This window comes from Rutidosis leptorrhynchoides, chromosome 3, assembly GCF_046630445.1.
Source record: "Rutidosis leptorrhynchoides isolate AG116_Rl617_1_P2 chromosome 3, CSIRO_AGI_Rlap_v1, whole genome shotgun sequence".
NCBI classification, from domain to species: Eukaryota; Viridiplantae; Streptophyta; class Magnoliopsida; order Asterales; family Asteraceae; genus Rutidosis; species Rutidosis leptorrhynchoides.
In genome coordinates this window covers 421,219,242-421,239,496 of record NC_092335.1, presented here as the reverse complement: position 1 = coordinate 421,239,496, position 20,255 = coordinate 421,219,242, and positions in this window count along the sequence as shown.

The following is a 20,255-nucleotide window of genomic DNA, read 5'->3' as shown; positions in this document are numbered from 1 at the left end:
TTAAATAATTTTTCTTTCCGTTTGAGATATTAGATAAGAAATAGAGAAAATTTCTAAGTCCTAAAAACTAAAGCGTCGAGAAATAAGAAAGAAAAACAATGCGCGTCGAAAAACGTCGAAAAATAAAAATAAGAAAATAGCGCGTCGTAACTTAAAAGTATAAAAATTAAATCAAAAAGTTACGCCTAAAGGTCTAAAGCTTAAAGGAATTCTATATCCAAAACGACAATAACTTAAAAGGCACTAAAATTTAAAACGGCGTCGTAAAATTCTAAAGCGCCTAAATCTTAATCTAAAGAAAAAGTACTTAAGGGATCTTACGGCAAAGCCTAAGAATCTATACATATAAAATAACTAAGGAAAAACTAATTTTAAAACTAATTGCGAACGAAAAATATACAAAATATTACAATTACACTAAATAAAAGGATACAAATTATAAAAAGTGATAAAATTACTTATTTTTATAAAAAAAATACTATTTTTATATTTTTATTTTTATATTTTATAAAAGTATTAATTTTTTATATATTAAAACTAAATATAATTAATTATAACTAATTAATTTAAAAACTTAAACAAAATAATAATAATAATAATAAAGTAAATAGGGTTAAATAATAATAATAATTAATAATACCCCGTAATTAATGCTTTTTAGGGTTTCTTTGTGGCCTGACAGGGCGGCTCCGCGAGTCGTGGAGTTTTAAGCCTGCAAGCTCCGCGAGTCGTGGAGTTTGAAAAAAACGTTTCTTTTCTTTTTTTTTTTTTAATTTTATATTGTTTTTCTAAAAATATATTTATACAAAAATAAATTAAAAATATAGCGTTTCGCTGATTTCCCCGGCAGCGGCGCCAAAAACTTGATGTGGTAGCGGAGGGGTACGTGATAGTACTATATTTTACTACGAAATACGTTACAAATTACACAAGTTTTAATTATTTATTTACAAATGGGATATACCTAAACCTTGCTACAACGGCATAAACATTCCCTTTAGCTCGGTAACGTTTAATCATTGGTTTTTGAACCGTGAACGCGAATCTTAGATATGGATCCATAGGGTTTGACATCCCCACTCGGTCTAGTAGCGCTAGCATTTAACGAGTGTTTAATACTTCGTAGACATACGCACTTGCCAAGTGTACTTTCAGGGGGTATAAACGTTAAGTTAGTTACCAAGTGCCCACGGTTAACATATACTTTATCATACTGTTTTGAAACGCTCTTTGTAGCACTGAAATCTCGTGGCCTACCTTACATACTGTTATACTTAAACTATAGCTCACCAACCTTTGTGTTGACGTTTTTAAGCATGTTTTTCTCAGGTGCTTGAGGTTAGCTTCCGCTGTGTACTAGTCGTGCTGTAGACACCCGCTGCTTAGAGTTGCTATCGCATGAACTACTTTATTTTGCATTCAAACATTCGTACTTTTGAACTATGACTTGTAACGGCCGTTGTGGTCACATACACTTATTATTTGCTTCTACTTAGTGAAGCATGCTTTTGGGTTGTAAAACATTCGATGTTGGTTTAGACATCACTTTATTATTGAATGCAAACTCTTTTTGAAAGCGCATATAGTACTTAACCTTGTAATGATCCTGTTGTTGATGATTCGTACACGATGGTTTTGTACGGGGCATCACATTTGGTATCAGAGCATTGGTTGTAGGGAATAAGGTTGCATTAGTGACTCTAAGACCGACCCGAGTAGGATTCACTAATAGGACTAATCTACAACTTGCTAGTTTACTTGTTTCCGCTGAATTTACTGCATGCTGCTGCTTACTGTTACTGCTATATGCCGTATGCTACTACATGATTTCACTACTGTATGATATTACTTGCTTTCGATTGCATGCTACTTCTGTACGATTCGTTATTATTGCCATGCTAATTATTGTTATACATGATTTAAAACTGTTGGCCTAATACGTGCTTGCTTTATGACTTACTGACATGAAAAATTTATTTTTCCTTGTTCAGATGTCGGATGTACCACCTGCTAGCGTTTTGGGCAGTTTAGACACTTCAGTTACTCCACCTACCACCGTTGCCGATCCACCGGTCCCGCTACCCATTAGTGATCCCGGCGCTTCTACTTCCGGAGCCAGTAGTAGTACACCTGCCCCAGTGGCTGCTTCCGATGGACACGTAGGCCCTACGGAGATTCCAGCTCCGTCTGCTCCCGGACCCTCGGGGTCACAGCCCCGCATCGGTGGGATTGAGATTCCCGCGGAGTTCGGGGAAGGGCCATTTCGTAACCATATACGCACACCTTGCCGACGCACTCCCGACGAACGTTTAGTGCCGATTCCGCCAGGCAGACACAGACAGACGTTGGCCGCCTTCGGACTACCAGTTCAGCCACCCGTGTCACCACCATATGGTTCAGATGACTCATCATCCGCCGATTCTTCATCAGATGATTCTTCATCAGACTCCAGTGACGACGAGGACCCTGCTGATATACCTATTCAGGCACCCTCCACCCCGCCGAAGAAGCGGTACCGTCCTGATGGCACCGTTATTCCAGGGGTGAATGGAGGTCGTGCTTTCACTGACGCTTTTGGTCGGCGTCGGAGGATTACTGCCCGTAAGCGACTTGTGCCGTACCCTGCTGACCCACTCATACGTAAGGCACCTCGTTACGTGCTGACTATTTCTGGAGCCGGGACATCTGCACCCCGCTTCGTGCGGTCTGCACCACCCGCTCCACCAGCACCACCTGCACCGCCAGCACTGCCTGCCCCACCAACACCCACTGTCTAGGAATTGACAAGGGAGGTGAGAATCCTCCGAGCTCGGGTTACTGAGCTCGAGGAGCAGTTGGCCCAGGTTTTAGACATCTTACACCCACCTCCACCGTAGGACTTTTGTATTTAGATTTCGTTATGTAATCTAGTTGTAGTTTATTGTATTACTCATGTATTGTACGGAATTATTCAGATGTATGAAACTTATTATTATTAATGGAACTTTGCGTTATTTAATTCTTGCACGATGTTCTATTTACATTACTGTACGATGATTCTGTGGTATTTGTACCTAGATGCGTTATTTAATAACATGTGATGTTTTGATTCCATGTTGGTTAATATATACTATATTATTACATATTGAATGCTGGATTTTGACTTAAGTCAAAATTTTTGTTTAGAACATGATGTGGTAGCGGAGGGGTACGTGATAGTACTATATTTTACTACGAAATACGTTACAAATTACACAAGTTTTAATTATTTATTTACAAATGGGATATACCTAAACCTTGCTACAACACTATAGGCAGTGTACCTAATCGTAGAGTAGTATAGTTTTTAGTAAGTCCGGTTCGTTCCACAGGGAGCGGGCTTATTAAACACTATATTTTTAAACAACTATATTTGTACAAAATATATATAATAATATATAAAAGGGGGTTTACCGTTTTATGACCGGTTTGTCGATTTATATTTTAAGCGAAGCGTATAGTAAATGACGATATTTAAATAACAATATAAAATAAATAACAATAATTAAAATGACAATAAATAAAAGTACGAGGAAAAAAATGAAATAAAATATATTATGCTTATTTAGGCTTCCGTAACCATGATGTTTGACGTGTTGATTTTAAGTTTTATGCCCATGGGTTAATTGTCCTTTGTCCTGGATTATTTAATATGTCCGTCTGATTTTTGTCCATAACAGTCCATCGGTCATAAATTTAAAGTGCGAGTGTCCTCGTCAAATTATCCTTATACCCGAAGTCAAATATTCCAAATAATTGGGGACTTAAACTGTAACAAGGTTTTAATACTTTGTTTAATAATTATACCAGGATATCGACTGCGTGTAATTCAAGGTTTAATACTTTGTTAACAATTACGCCAAGTGTCCTTGTACATAATTTCACCCCTGTTTTAATAATTCCATAGACTATTAATCCATTCCCGTGTCCGGTTAAATGAATGATTATACGTACATATAAATATCTCGCCCATCGTGTCCGATCGAGTGTATATGGTTATTTATAGGTACGTTCAATTGTAAATCTTTATATTAAAATTAACAAACTATCATTTAGTTAAGCAAATATAAAGCCCATTAATAGCCCATAGTCTAATTTCCACAAGTGTCGTTCTTTTGTCCAAACCCCAATTATGGTACAAAGCCCAATTACCCAATTTTAATATTTTTAGCCCAACATCATGATTACTTCGTCTTAAATAAGCATAATAATAACTTAAGTACGAGACATTAATTTAAAAAGGAGAATATAGCTTACATTGATTATTTATCACGTAGTGTTACACGGACAGAGCTCCGACTTTAAAACCCGTAAAATAACCTTTGCATAACCCAAAACTAATCTAATATAAAACTACACTATATATATATATATATATATATATATATATATATATATATATATATATATATATATATATATATATATATAATATATATATATATATATTTATTATTTATGTTACAGAGGAAGAGATATATGAATATGGTGTTTAAACTCGGCCAGAATTCGTTGCATTTATAGGACATTTTTGAAATTTCAAACTCCGCGAGTCGTGGAGTTTTAAGCCTTCAAACTCCGCGAGTCGTGGAGTTTGATTTTCCAGCTTCTATCTTGTTTGATACTGGTGCGGATAGAAGTTATGTATGTAGACATTTTTGCGATAAGATTAATTGGCCGTTAGTCCCGTTAAAAGAGAGTATGCTTGTCGAGGTCGCCAACGGTAAACTTGAAAAAGTTGACCACATTAGTCGTGGAGCTATTATCAACATAGCTGGTGCAGATTTCGAAATCGATTTGATACCTATCAAACTGGGAAGTTTTGACGTGATCGTCGGTATGGATTGGTTGAGCAAGATAAAAGCTGATATTATATGTGGAGATAAAGAACTTCGCATACCACAAGGAGATGACGAACCACTGGTTATCTATGGAGAGAGATGTACCTCGAAGTTGAACCTCATCAGTTGTGTGAAAGCGCAAAAGATTATGAAGAAGGGACGTTTTGCTGTCCTAGCACATGTGAAAGCGGTAGAAACTGAGGTGAAGAGCGTGAACGACGTTCGAATTGTGAACGAATTTTTCGATGTCTTCCCAGAGGAATTGCCTGGATTGCCGCCGCAGAGAGTAGTAGAGTTTTAGATTGATTTAGTGCCAGGAGCTGCACCTGTAGCTCGCGCACCTTATAGACTCGCACCTTCCGAGATGCAAGAATTACAAAGTCAACTACAAGAACTACTTGATCGAGGATTTATCCAACCAAGTTTCTCGCCTTGGGGCGCACCTGTTCTGTTTGTGAAGAAGAAGGATGGATCCTTCCGTATGTGTATCGACTACCGTGAACTCAACAAATTGACTATCAAGAATCGGTATCCTCTTCCACGAATTGACGATCTTTTTGATCAACTACAAGGATCGAGTGTCTACTCAAAGATCGATTTGCGATCCGGATATCACCAGTTGAGGGTGAAAGAAAGTGACGTGATGAAAACTGCATTCAGAACTCGTTATGGTCATTATGAGTTTTTCGTGATGCCATTCGGTTTGACAAATGCACCTGCCGTGTTCATGGACCTCATGAATCGTGTCTGCAAGACGTACTTGGATAAGTTTGTTATCGTCTTCATAGATGATATCCTCATATACTCTAAGAGCGAAGAAGAGCATGAGCAACACCTCCGACTAGTACTTGAACTCTTGAGACAAGAGCAACTTTACGCCAAATTCTCCAAGTGTGAATTTTGGTTGAAGGAAGTCCAGTTTCTGGGTCATGTTGTGAGCGACCAGGGTATCAAAGTTGACCCCGCCAAGATTGAAGCCATCAGCAAGTGGGAGACCCCCCACTACTCCGACGCATATTCGCCAATTCCTAGGTCTCGCCGGTTACTACCGAAGATTCATCGAAGGATTTTCTCTGATTGCGCGTCCTTTGACCTCGCTGACTCACAAGGGCAAGAAGTTCATTTGGGAACCCGCACACGAATCAGCATTTCAAACTTTGAAGAAGAAATTAACCACCGCACCTATCCTATCGCTTCCCGAAGGAAGTGACGACTTTGTTGTTTATTGTGATGCATCAAAGAGTGGTTTTGGTTGTCTACTGATGCAACGATCAAAGGTTATTGCCTATGCCTCCAACCAATTGAAGATTCACGAGCGGAACTACACTACTCATGATCTTGAACTTGGAGCCGTTGTCTTTGCGCTCAAATTGTGGAGACACTATTTGTATGGAACTAAGAGCACTATCTTCACCGACCACAAGAGCCTCCGGCACATCTTTGATCAGAAGCAACTGAATATGAGACAGCGTCGATGGATCGAGAGGCTCAACGACTACGACTGTGAACTTCGCTATCACCCTGGCAAGGCCAATGTTGTAGCTGACGCTTTAAGACGAAAGGAGAAGACAGCACCTCTTCGTGTTAGGGCTCTGAACATCACCATCCATTCGAACCTCAACATCCAGATCAGAGTAGCCCAAGAAGAGGCTCTCAAGGAGGAGAATATATCTCGTGAACATTTGAACACACTTGTTTCTCGATTCGAGGTTAGGGAGTCTGGACTCCGATGTTATGCCTGAAGAATTTGGGTACCTCTTTATGGAGATCTACGGAACCTTATACTTAATGAAGCACACAAATCGAGATATTCGATTCACCCCGGCGCGGGCAAGATGTACCATGACCTTAAAGAACAGTATTGGTGGCCGAATCTCAAGAAGGACGTTGCGACTTATGTTGGTAAGTGTTTGACTTGCTCGAAGGTTAAAGCTGAGCATCAGAGACCTTCTGGTTTACTTCAACAGCCGGAGATCCCACAATGGAAATGTGAAAGGATCACGATGGATTTCATTACCAAGCTACCAAAGACGGTGGGCGGATACGATACTATTTGGGTTATTGTTGACCGCCTTACCAAATCTGCACACTTTCTAGCGATGAAGGAAATGGATACAATGGAAAGACTGCTCAATTATACATCAAGGAGGTTGTATCTCGTCACGGTGTACCCTTATCGATCATCTCAGATCGCGATCCCCGTTTTGCCTCTAGATTTTGGCGTTCTTTGCAAGAAGCCATGGGAACTCGTCTTGACATGAGTACTGCTTATCATCCGTAGACTGACAGGCAAAGTGAACGAACGATTCAGACCTTGGAGGACATGCTGTGTGCATGTGTCATTGATTTCGAAAAGGCCTGGGAAAGGCATTTGCCACTCGCCGAATTCTCGTACAACAACAGTTATCACTCAAACATTAATGCTGCACCTTTCGAGGCATTGTATGGTCGCAAGTGCCGATCTCCTATTTGTTGGGCCGAAGTAGGCGAAAAGCAAATCACCGGACCCGAGGTAGTCCACGAAACGACAGAGAAGATTGCTCAGATTCAAGCTAGACTTAAAACTGCCCGTGATTGCCAAAAGAGTTATGCCGATCTTAAACGTAAAGACTTTGAATTCAACGTTGGTGATCGTGTAATGTTGAAGGTTGCACCTTGGAAAGGTGTGATCCGTTTTGGAAAACGTGGAAAGTTAAACCCACGCTACGTTGGTCCTTTTGAAATCTTGGAACGTGTTGGACCCGTTACTTACCGTTTGGATCTACCAGCACAATTGAGCTCAGTTCATCCTACCTTCCACGTGTCAAACTTGAAGAAGTGTCTTGCTGCACCTGAACTTATCATACCACTTGAGGAACTTACAATTGATGACAAACTCCACTTTGTGGAAGAGCCCGTCGAAATTATGGATCGTGAGATCAAAACTTTGAAACGCAACAAGATTCCGATCGTCCGAGTGCGATGGAATGCCAAACAAGGACCTGAGTTTACTTGGGAGCGAGAGGATCAAATGATGCGGAAGTATCCTCACCTTTTCTCGACTCCTCCATCTACCTCAGCTTAAATTTCGGGACGAAATTTTCTTTAACAGGTGGGTAATGTAACGACCCTGGAATTTCCAACGTTTATTTATTAATAATTGTTATTATTAATATGTGTGATTAAACAAATGTATGTTATTACATTTACACGTTGCCATGACTTAATGTACTTGACTTTAATTGCCCGAAACGTCTTTGTGACACCCGGAACTTTCACGAATAATATTTTTAGATATTATTTGCATTCATGATTAAGTTTATTAATCATTTTAATTAACTAAGACAATTAGTTAGTTACTTGGGCTTTAATTGGTTTAACTTGTGATTTATTGAACTTGGGCTTTGTTTAATGTTAATGGACTCATGGTTTTGGGCTTATAAGCCCACCCTACATTTTAAGTGGACTAACTAGCCACTCTTTCACTTGTAAGTATCAATTAGATCTTGAATTAGTTAGTTAAAAAAGACTTGGAATCTAGTTGCACACCTTCCCCATGCATGCACCCTTAATATCCATCTTTTGTAAGCTTTTCATCCAAGTATCCAACAAACAAACTTCTCCCTCCATTTTGCTGCAGCAAAACCGTGAGGTTGAGGGCACCATATGGGGAGTTTTGATTTCATTATTCATCACTTCATTCATTTGCATTTCTCTCTCAAAAACACACACACATACTTGCTTCATTTCTCTCTCAATTCTTTCTACATACTTGTAAGAACATGAAGCTTTTCTTCCTTTCTTTTCTCTTGTAAAACTGTAACATATGCTACCTATATCATCATCATCATTTGTTGTTGTTTGATTACTTGTTGTTGTTAGTTTATTATATATAATTGTTAGTTGTTCTTTACTAGTTACAAGATCAAACTTACTAGTTTGATTCTTCATAATATCTTGTATTTATCAAGAACATAAGAACATAAACTCACTAGTTTATGATTCTACTTTTATTGTTTCAAAATTTTGTAAGTTCTTGTGTTGTAACTCATACTTGTAGTTCTTAAAGTAAACTTAAAGTTTACTTTACTTAAAGATCAAACCTTGGTTGAATCTTTAAAAGTATGAACAAACCATGAACCTTTTTCTTGTTTACTTAGTTTATTTAGTTACTTGCACTTTAATTTTATGTTTGTTGGTTATTATTGGTCAAGTGTTACTAGTTAACCTTGATCTCATTAATCTTGAATTAAAGGTTAACTTTGAAAGTTCAAGAACACACAAATAAGTTTTCTTTAAAAATAACTTTGTATACTTATGCTTGATCTAGACTTTTGGGTCTTGGATCTTCAAGATCTAACTAAGAACTATGTTCTACATCTTAATATCTTGATTAGTTAGTTTACTTTCAAGTTTGTAACTTGTTATTAGCTTTAAAGTTCATGTATGTGTTAGAACTAAGACTTTGATGTAACTTTGGTTCATCAAACTTCATACAACTCTTAAGTGAGTTGTGCTTCATGTCTTAGACTTGCACTTGGATTATGATGGTCAAATCTTAGACAAGATGATGTAGACACATCAATGAGTTGTACACTTGAAGCTATATGCATCAAGGATGAGAACCATGATGAACATCAAGCACCAAGACCACCGGAACTCACTTAAACTGACTGTTTCTGTCCAAAACCTACTGACCTGCTGTTTCTGTAACAGACCAATAGACCTGGGCTGTTCTAACCATGATTTTAAAATAGATCTTTTCGAGTAGATAACTTTTCATATAGGACTCGTCTTAATCCGAGTTACGGTTTAGGATTTATGGCCCTCCGATCGTCACTATGTCCTTTAACGTTGTGCAGAAATTTCTGACCTACTCGCACTTAGATCGTCGCCGTGGTCAAACTAAGACGAGTTTGCTTCTATAAATTTTACCACACTTAAAGGACTCATATACTAAGCCATGTCCACTGGTCTCACCTTAATTCAGTAAGGGTAGAGGCCGTGGTGACTGATCGAAGTCAGCTTTTGTTTTAAACTACTTTCATGAACGAAACCTACTTTACACCTTTTGTTAAATGATGAATGATAATGACCCTTAAGACCTTATTTACATACTTTTAAACCTATTAAGACAATTTATTGACTTAGTACTATTTGCCTTAGGTTGAGGACCTTCGGACCGATTACTTGCACACCTTTTCCGAACCGACTTTACGACTACATTATCATTGTGAGTTATAGCATTCCCTTTTTACTTTAACTTATTTTGGGAACTGAGAATACAATCGGATTTTATGTTTTACATACTAGGCACGAGTACTTAAACTTATATATGTGTGGGTTATACAACGGCATAAACATTCCCTTTAGCTCGGTAACGTTTAATCATTGGTTTTTGAACCGTGAACGCGAATCTTAGATATGGATCCATAGGGTTTGACATCCCCACTCAGGCTAGTAGCGCTAGCATTTAACGAGTGTTTAATACTTCGTAGATATACGCACTTGCCAAGTTTACTTTCAGGGGGTATAAACGTTAAGTTAGTTACCAAGTGCCCACGGTTAACATATACTTTATCATACTGTTTTGAAACGCTCTTTGTAGCACTGAAATCTCGTGGCCTACCTTACATACTGTTATACTTAAACTATAGCTCACCAACCTTTGTGTTGACGTTTTTAAGCATGTTTTTCTCAGGTGCTTGAGGTTAGCTTCCGCTGTGTACTAGTCGTGCTGTAGACACCCGCTGCTTAGAGTTGCTATCGCATGAACTACTTTATTTTGCATTCAAACATTCGTACTTTTGAACTATGACTTGTAACAGTCGTTGTGGTCACATACACTTATTATTTGCTTCTACTTAGTGAAGCATACTTTTGGGTTGTAAAACATTCGATGTTGGTTTAGACATTACTTTATTATTGAATGCAAACTCTTTTTGAAAGCGCATATAGTACTTAACCTTGTAATGATCCTGTTGTTGATGATTCGTACACGATGGTTTTGTACGGGGCATCACATCACCCTTGTTGTATACCTTCGTAATCAGAGTGACCTAACCTTATCGCTTCGATAAGTATCGCCGGGAAGCATACAAACAGTGGAGAAGCAATCCAAATAATTAATTTCATATCTGGTCGGACCGGTTTAATTAACATGTTTGGTTAGGTTATTGGACCCTTCTTTTTCTTTTTTTATGTTGCACCAACTAAACTGTAATCCCCGAACATACACCCCACAATTATTAATAGTCCAAAATATAGCAACTACAGTATTAGTCCAAAATATAGCAACTACAATATTAGTTTAAAATATAAGTAATTGCCTATTTGTTTAGCTTAAAGACTGATAAAGAAATTAATTGATCAAAAATGAGTTTTAGGATTGAATAACTAAAAGGGCAAAAACTGACAGAGTTGAAAAGGCCCGTGGACCAAACCTTCAATTCTATAAAACCGATCCAATTAACAATTTGTGCATACATATAGAGAATGAGACTGTACGCATATTACTGTTAAGGTTAACTGGGCGCATACCATATAGACGACGCTTTCATTCACGTTCATTTTTAAGGTAACTGGTATGAACAATTTCATTTTAGTTCATGTTATAATTGTTAATTAAATTAAATTAAATGGTTAATAATAATTAATGTATTTTTGTTTCTTTCTTCTTTAGGTTTCTTTTTCTTGATTTAAGCGTTATTAACACTTAAATGGGTCCCCATTTCGAAGGCAGAGCTCGTGTATTATTACACACCTTCCTGATGACCCTCTGTACATGATTTACCAAAAACTTAACATAAAGCGTGATCGAAAATCCTTTAGCCGAACGTGTCATCGTTTTCTTGATATTGCAAATCTAAATTGTTAAGGTTTGGATGTTACAAGTAATAGGTCATACAACCTCAATTCACTTGTCCTTGGTAAATATCTTTAGAGCAAAGTTTTTAGATATTTTGAGTCACCTTTATCCGTAACGGTTATTGATTTTTATGGTTGTATCATTACAGACAATGAATTAGAAACATTAACAAAATATTGTAAAACCATGACGACCGTGAGTCTTTTTAATTGCTCTCAAATAACAAACGTTGGAATTTGGTTCCTTTATAAAAATTGTCATCAAATCCGAGCACTCATAATATTCGGTAGTGATAAAGTTGTCGGTGTAAGTTACCAACAAGGTTTTTTAACAACTTTATCTTATTTACGAGCAGATTCTTATGTCTTTTATCCGACTTGATTTTTAAGTGGAGGTGGTCTTGAGTACCTAGCTATTACTTATTCTGATAAGCATTATATGTATACAGATGAACGTAGTTTGGCGACAATTGGTTCTATTGATAAAAATGTTAAAATTCTTAGCTTAACCTGCCCTTTTGTTACGGATGATTGCATCATAAAAGTTTCAAAAGGGTGCCCTTTGCTGCAAGAGTTGAGATGTTTACGTTGTAGAATCGATTGGATTCCATTGTCAATATTTGGAGAGACTACATGTGTACTATTGCGATAACCTTTGTGATAAAGGATTAATGGCTTTGAGTAATGTTGGAAGCCTTGACGAGCCCAACACACCCACTATAGAGGACCTAGGTTATACTCACTCACTAGACCAACACTTTGACGTTGGTTAGCCTTTAATTTTATAAATTCTTAGTGCACAATAATATTTAAGCGACAGTGTCGACCATATATCATTCAGGCGGTATAACCGACCATATATCACTTAGGCGGCAGAGCCGACCATATAATAAAAATAACAAAAGTGCACTAAGAACTCAAACACGAACTAAGGCTTAACCGGAAAACTTAACAAAGAATACTTTTATTAATACAAAGAAACAATTACAATATTATGGACTCAACTCACACTCTTACTTCTTCACAACTTCTACTTCTAACTCTTCTTCACTTCTTACTTCTTCTCTACTTCACACTTCACTTACTCACTCCTTACACAACTTACTCACAAATGAAATCACCACCCATATTTATACTACTCCATGGAAACTTCTACACACTAGATTTTTCCATGGATAAATATCTAGATATTTTTACCACATAAAAATATCTAGATTTTTACATTTTAACATCTAGATTTTTCTTCATTAATATCTAGATATTTCTTTTACATTTTAATATCTAGATATTTACATACATTACTAATTCCATATTATCTAAATTTGCATTGCATTTTAACACTCCCCCTCAATGAAAATTTTCTTCCATTGGTGACTTGCAGACCATTCCAAGTGCTTCTCTGAATTTTGTAAACTTTGGTTTACTTAGGCTCTTGGTGAATATATCTGCAACTTGTTCATCTGTCTTTGTTGGCACCATATTGATCTCCCCTTCTGAAAGGATCCGAAACTAATCATCTGGACGATGTCCATATTGATTACACCCGAATTACAATAGTTGATAACATCGCGAGGTATTTGACTTCTATATGGTACATTTTACAAACGTTGCATTTATTTCTTAAGAGACAATCTAATGTTACATCAGAAATGGACATGTTCGCCTAACCTTTCAAAATATCCAAATGACCTAATCTGTCATTTATTTATTAATATTCTCTAATGAACTTCAATGACTCGAATGCAACGTCTTTGAATCATGGCTTAAATGGTCCCAAGTAGTATCCTTAACATGAGCTAATGCACAGCGGAAGAATTAATTCGTACCTGAGAATAACATGCTTTAAAAAGTCAACATAATATTGGTGAGATATATAGGTTTGATGCTAGCAGCGTTATAACTATGGACCACAAGATTTCATGTTTATACATAATACACTCCTCGTGTATAGAAAAGAAGTTGAGCACTTGGTAACCATACTTAACTAAAAGTCATCGCAGCATATTCTTAAATAAACCCTACACCGTACCAAGTGTAGTAACGAGAATGAAGTACTGTGCAACCGTTAAATGCTGGTCGTCCAGCCCGGTTGGGGATGTCAGCCCGATAGATCTATCAACAGGATTCACGTTTACGCTCCTCACGTAATTTGCAGTTACCAAGTATAAAGAGATATGCCATGGTACAACTCAACCAAGAATTTAGTTTTGATCACTTGTGTCCATAACGTAAATCATTTATAAAAACAGCGCATGTATTCTCAGCCCAAAATATTTAGAGTTTAAAAGGGACTATATACTCACCTAATGTATTTTGTAGTAAAAATACATATAACACCATTGGTCACTTATAAGGTTTGCCTTCGATTCACGAACCTAATTAATTATATATTTATATATTGATTAATATCTAATTATCAAGTAAAGTCAATTTACGGTGTACCACAATCCTAATGCTCGAGACTAATATACAAATGTTAATAAAATTCGTTTGACTCAGAAAGATTTCCAAAAAAAATAAATTTATACATGATTAAATTTAGTTAAATATTGTCATTTTTATATTTTAAATATTTTTACAAAATTTTATTAAAGTAAATATTATAGTTTATTTATAAATACACTTTTTATACTTAAATGATAAATTATTAAATAATAATGATTCCTTTAAAAATGATATTTTTAATAAAAATACTAATTTTAATGTTATTGATAATAAATTAATGGTATTAATCAAGATAATTTTTAAGGTTAATAATGATGTAAAAATAATAAATTGATAGTTTATTAATTATGATGATCAAAATATTAATCTAATAGTTTTTGACAAAAATATTATTTGTTTTAACTAATAACAATAATACTCATCACAATAAAAATAATAACTATTTTGATAATAATAATAATAATAATAATAATAATAATAATAATAATAATTCTAATGGTTAAATAATAATGATTTTAATGACGGTGTAAAAAAATAAAATACTCATTTTTAATAATTTATATAAAAAATCCAATTGACTATAACTCCAAATCCGTCCGTCGAATCCATTCGACATCTAAATGAAAAGTTTATAGTTTTTCGCCACCTTTCCAAAAACATATATATCATATACTTTATTTTAACCGCATGAGTAGCTAATTCAGATTCTATCCTAAAATAATTATAAAAACATGCACGATCCTAATTTCTCGAGCACTAGTCATGGACACACTAATAATAAATAAAAGTTAAGTTTTGAGTGCTCACGTATCAATATTGAGATTCAATATTGCAGGAAAGGTATATAAACACCAAGGTGATAATAAACTCTAGTTTGACTCACGAGCAAAACTCCCGATCATTACCCATAACCTCCAAAGCTATAGTCCCATAATCTAGCTCAATCTCACTCTCTCATGAACCCATATTTGAAAATATTTGGGCAGAACCTCGTCATAGAACTTTGTGCATATTTAGCACTAATGATACTCCTAATCGTAAGATTAATATTATTAATCTTAATCTTAATCTTAATACTAATATTAATAATAATATTAAGATTTTTAATCATAATAATAATAATAATTATAATATAGTCTTATAGTAATAAATAAAATGAATACTACGGAGTATTAGTGTAGTTAGAAAAAAATGTGATATCCTTCAATTGCAAACATCGAGTTTTATAAATTGGTTTTGGGCCCCGCCTTTCCAAGACTCATGGTGATGATTCACCTTAGACACCGCAACTTGCGGCTCTCATATTTCCAGCACATCATTTGTCTCTTGTTGCCGACACAAAGTTTTTAATTTAATATAATTATAGATTTAATTTAATTAAATATTATATTATATTTACATAGATGGTAAAAATATATTTTTTTACAAAAATTTCTTTTACGTTGTCACTCAACTAAAGTCCCGGTTCCAGTTTGCCAAATAAAGTTTTGTACGCGAAGAAAACTAGCCCTTTAACTTTAGTGACTCGTACCTTTATTAAAAATTATCCTTAAATTTATGAAAAATTAACTCACTCAAAATGTAACTTAACCTTTTGAGTGTTGTGGTCATTTAATTTTATAAATCAAAGTCTCATAAATTTTCAAAGTGTATTTAAATCCAAAACGTTTTATATTTAGTAAAATATTATATTTAAAATCAAAAGTATATATTGTATACGCACATCAATGTTCGTGAATCGTCAGGCTTGGTCAAGAGGGTAACTAATTATCCAGATATAGATTTCAGACTTTCTAGACTCAAAATTACAGATTTTGCTTATCGTGTCGGAAACCTATAAAGCTTAAGGTTTAAATTTGATCGGAAATTTTCGGGTCGTTACAGTACCCACCCGTTAAAGAAATTTCGTCCCCGAAATTTGGTAGAGGTTGTCATAAATAACAATAGGAATGTTTTCATGACGAATATGAGGTAATAACGGAGTTTTATCATTATTGATATATATGGATAAAACATTTCGATCATGTGAAGCGTACAAGTGAAGTTATCACAAAAGAGTGAAATGAGTAAATATGGAATTGTTTTAACCGATGACATGATTAGGATTGATTTCCGGAATTTATGGGATTTAAAGAAAATCTTACGTTATAAGATTTGGTTCTTCGGCAATCAGGATCTTCTTTGATTTAATGAGGCAATCTGTTTCGATTTCTCCGTCGGATATCTCACTATAAATCTACTCCTTTGTTTCCTTATTTTTCACAACTCACAACTTTTACTCTTTCCCCTTAATTCCTACTTCAAAACATTCGTTGATATGCTCCATCCAATTCTGATTCTTGATATACTCCTAATTTTCACATCCGTCATTCTTCTCTTCCATCTACCATCGGAAGATTTTATTCACTTCTACTATTATCTTGGGGTTATAGTGTTTTTAATCTTCCCATGCCTTTATGTGGCAATACGTATTGATATGCACGGTTTGTAGTTTTAGGGTTGTTATTGAGTTTTAAATTTTTTTTTTCTTATATCCCGATGTCCCTACTTCTGTCTTCTATAGTTATTGTCATCTATAGTTAATGTTCTATTCGATTTGCTGCGATTTATACTCCAATTTCTGGTTTGGAGTCTTCATTCTTTCGGTTCCTCTTCCCGTCCTTGAGTCAAGCGAACAATGGTTCGAAATTCGTAGGTATGAAATTCAGAATGAACATAGCTAATGCTCTTAGAAATAAATGGTAATGGCACGATTTTAATTGGTCAAATTACCAGAATATTCTGAAAAATAGAACTATCAGGGTGATATATTCTAATATGTTTGGAGATTGGTTAGAATGTAAGAGTCGTGTAACATGGCACGTGATGATGGTACTGTGAATCATCACATTCCATTAGAAACTCAACATGACTTACTGTAATATAATGAAGTTGATCAAGTTTCATTATATTATACTAATGCATGCATCAGTTCCCAACACTACTTCAAAACATTCATATTTTAAACTTGGAGGTTTCAGAATTTAGAAATTAACACAGTTTCTTTTATATTGTAACGCAGATGTTACGGAGAGATAAATGATCGTAGATAGGAATAGTTGCGAAAATATCTCCAGAAGTATGGAGAATATGTATAACGAAAGATATGAAGATATCTTATAATATCTAAGATAAGATAATGATGAAGAATATCTGTCTGTGAAGATTTAGGATAAGGAGTGGGGTTCTTACTGATGGTTTCAGCAGACACTGAATCATTTGGATTCATTGAAGGAAGGTTCGGTTTCCACGACTGGTCCATAGACTTTCATACTTTGCTCAATCCGTTATCCTTCTTTGTTTCTATGTTTTACCAGCACACCGTACTTTATCGTCAAACTTTTGACTTGTTAAAGTCGTTTACAGTTTTTGCTGCTTCATCAGCATTTCAAGAACTACTTCATAGTTCAGGGTGTTTTTCAGAAACTTCACATTCGAAGCATGTAATTCTTAGGGGTAGACTTTACAGATATAACTGGAGAAGTTCTGCGAGGTTTTCAAGATACTGATTGCGGATTCCGCCAAAGAGATAACGAGCTGCTGGTACATCTGTTGATAATGTTGTGAAATATAAAAGGTTCTCTGGTAACAACGACGAATGAACAAGGTATAATTATCGAGGTTATAATAGGAGTAGTCTCACTGAGAAGTTGAAGTGGAGCTGTAACAAAATTAGCTTTTTGAAAAGGAATTGTAGGGTTGTTTTTGCTAATAAATGGCAAAGGATTCAACACGATATGTGTTAAACTATGAATTTGGATTTGAGAGTTTTTCAGGTGCATACATCTTTTCTTCCGTAGATGAAGTGCGGTTGGTTCATCTTTCCGATCGAGATGTTTTCAAAAATCATGAAAAGTTGTGAATGCGAATTGTAATCGCCAAGATACGAATGAGGTTTAAGATAGAATCAAGTGGCAAACTTGAAGATTTGTTTAGTTTCATATGTTATAATCAACATTTTAATTCATTTTAATTATCCAAAGTTAGCAGTCTAATAGTCCGATTGTCCAATGGTCCAATAAATTAATATATAAATTATATATATAATATTCGAATTACTTAATACGTATCGTGACCCGTGTACCGGTCTCAGTGTCGATCACAACTCAAAGTATATATATATTTTGGAATCAACTCCGACCCTGTATAGCCAACTCCCATCTTCACATATAGAGTGTCTACGGTTGTTCCGAAATATATATATAGATGGGTCAATATGATAAGTCGAAACCTTGTATACGTGTCCCGTTATTTAAAATGCGTAAGATAAATATATATCATGACCCATTATACAACGTGTTGTCTCAGAATTAATCCGACATATTGCTGTACATGTGTCCCGACAGTATGTACAGTGCAGAAATTAAAATTGCGAGAATGTAAATTGCGATAAATTAAATGTTAATCAGTTAGCTGGGAACAGTTAGCGTGGAATCTTAACAATATTTCAATTAGTTAATCCGTTTGTTTCTAACCAATTTTATTATATCCAATGTTTTCTTCATTATGCCACTTGTTGAATTCTGATAGGTCAAAATCCAAATATGAAATTTGAACAGGAATGGTTATTTTATGGTGAACGGATGCGTATACCTATGGTTGTAAATAGAATAACAGATGACCGTTGAATCAGATTCGGAAAATGTTCAGTGTAACTTATTAATGTGAAATCCAAATATTTCTCGGGTACTACCTACCCGTTAAAATATTTTCATCATTAATAGCTTGTACGAAGGAAATTTTAATTACAATCTTTATGAAAATATATACTTGCATATATATATTTTCTTCAGATGTAATTATAGATTTAATGAGTCAATAAGATATTAAACTCATTTGATTTATCGTTAATACATAATTTCTAAAGCATTAGAGATTACATAATCGCCAGGTCGAACGAAGATAAATGAGGTAAAATGATATGTAAAGCAAAGATAATAAATGTAGATCGATATATATATAGAACGGAGATCATACTCGAAGTTCAGATGTTGATGTTGAGGTACGTGGTGCGGGTGTGATTGTTAGTGGTGGTAATGATACAGTTGGTGTTGATGCTGATGATGCCGTTGATGTCGGTGATGCTGCTGGTACTGAAGATTGCGAGGTTGGTGTTGTTAACGGTATTGATTACGTTGCCGGTGCTGCTGCTGGTGTTTGAAATCTTCGCACCGTGTTCTCCAAAGCCGTCACGCGAGCGCGAAGTTTGTTAATTTCTGCTAGTACACCGGGATGATTGGCGGTTGGAGTGAGCGAATGAACAAGGTCCGAAATATGGGATAGGATATAATCGTGACGAGATACTCGAGAAATAAGAGAGAAAAGGGTTTCTCGAACAGGTTCGCCGGTAAGTGCTTCAGGTTCGTCGCCAATAGGACAATTCGGTGGGTGGAATGGATCACCCTCTTCTTGTCTCTAATAATTTAGTATATTACGAACCCATCCCCAATTCATCCAAAATAGATGATGGGAGATTGGTTGATCCATTCCAGTGACGCTGCCTTCGGAGCCCGAATGGAAATCCATATCGGCGTAGCTGTCGGAGTCGGAGGAATTCGAACTGGACGCGGAGTTCATCTTGTATAGTCGGGGAAATGAATTTTTGGTTTGAAATAGATTATAGGAGTTGGGTTTGGTATTCTTCAGTACATAATTTTCATATGTATTTATAATACTCAAAATCCCGTGAATTGCGGAGAATCTTTGAAATTCGTCAGGCAATGTCTATAGTAACAGATACGCTAGAATACGAATTTTGTCTATACACTATCGATGCACTAAATGCAGTAAGACATGTCTAGACTTAAGAATGATAAGCAGGTAATTTCCTAAGGATGATAAGCAGATGATTTTCGACTAGATATGATAACCAAAACTTTTGACATGTAGACATGGTCAAAGTCCAGACTCACTAATGCATCCTAACAACTACCAGTTAGACACACTAATGCAAGGCCTGGTTCGCTAAGACCAACGCTCTGATACCAACTGAAAGGATCCGAAACTAATCATCTGGACGATGTCCATATTGATTACACCCGAATTACAATAGTTGATAACATCGCG